The sequence below is a fragment of the Triticum aestivum genome, chromosome 7D (genome assembly GCF_018294505.1).
Source record: "Triticum aestivum cultivar Chinese Spring chromosome 7D, IWGSC CS RefSeq v2.1, whole genome shotgun sequence".
NCBI classification, from domain to species: domain Eukaryota; kingdom Viridiplantae; phylum Streptophyta; class Magnoliopsida; order Poales; family Poaceae; genus Triticum; species Triticum aestivum.
Window position 1 is genome coordinate 60,116,289 of NC_057814.1, and position 976 is coordinate 60,117,264.

The following is a 976-nucleotide window of genomic DNA, read 5'->3' on the forward strand; positions in this document are numbered from 1 at the left end:
AGGGGAAGAATTGGAAGCGTATCAACAAGGACCCAAATGTCCAAATTGTCTTCGGCGGTGTCAGGATCACCAAGATCCCTGGTGACAAACATACCCTCATAAAAACCATACATCTCGCAAAGTGTTTCCCAATCATTGCAACCAAAATGGGTTACGCTCTGAGAATTATACAGATTTACTTCAAAATCCATACCATGATGGGTCCTTAGGTGAATTTTCTTCGTTTCCATACTTTCATGGTCTTCAAAACCCATCCTCTCCAAGACATAGCGTCTTGCATAGCATGGGATAAGCTAGTCAAATTGCAAAAGATGAAAAGTACACGTTGAAATAGTTGAAATCGTGCTTAATTACGAAAAAAACACTTGTTGTCGTTGCGTACCTGTAACATCCCAAATTTTCAATTTGGAATGTTATACTTAGATCATCATTGCATAGCATATTTTATTGCATTTTGGCAAATCCTCGATAAATCCTAAGCAACTCAAGGACCCTCGGAGAGAGTTGGGGATTTTTCCGATTTATCATATTTGATTTTCATCAAATAATAAAACGAGGATTTTGGTTTTAATTATTTTCTCTCCGGAAAAATATTTCACATTAAAATAAATGAGAGGAGAAAATATGACTTATCCAACACAATTGAAATATTGGAGGAAAAATATTAAAATCATATATTGGATTTTATTCGGATTTTATTTGCAATTTTAATTGCATTAAAAAAATTTGCACGTTTTCAAAACTGCATTTTTGTGTCAAAAAAAATGTTCACCTTGTTCTAATTAATTTTATTAGACGGGGAAATTTTGTTTTATCATTTTTGTATTTTTATTTATTTTTCTGTGATTTTTAGATTCAGCGGAATAATTTAAAAAAAAACCAACCGCGCCCGACCGGGCCAAGGCCCAGCCACGCCGTCTCCCTCGCGCCCACGCGAGCGCCGCCGCCCGAGTCCGCCATGGACACGCCGCCGCCG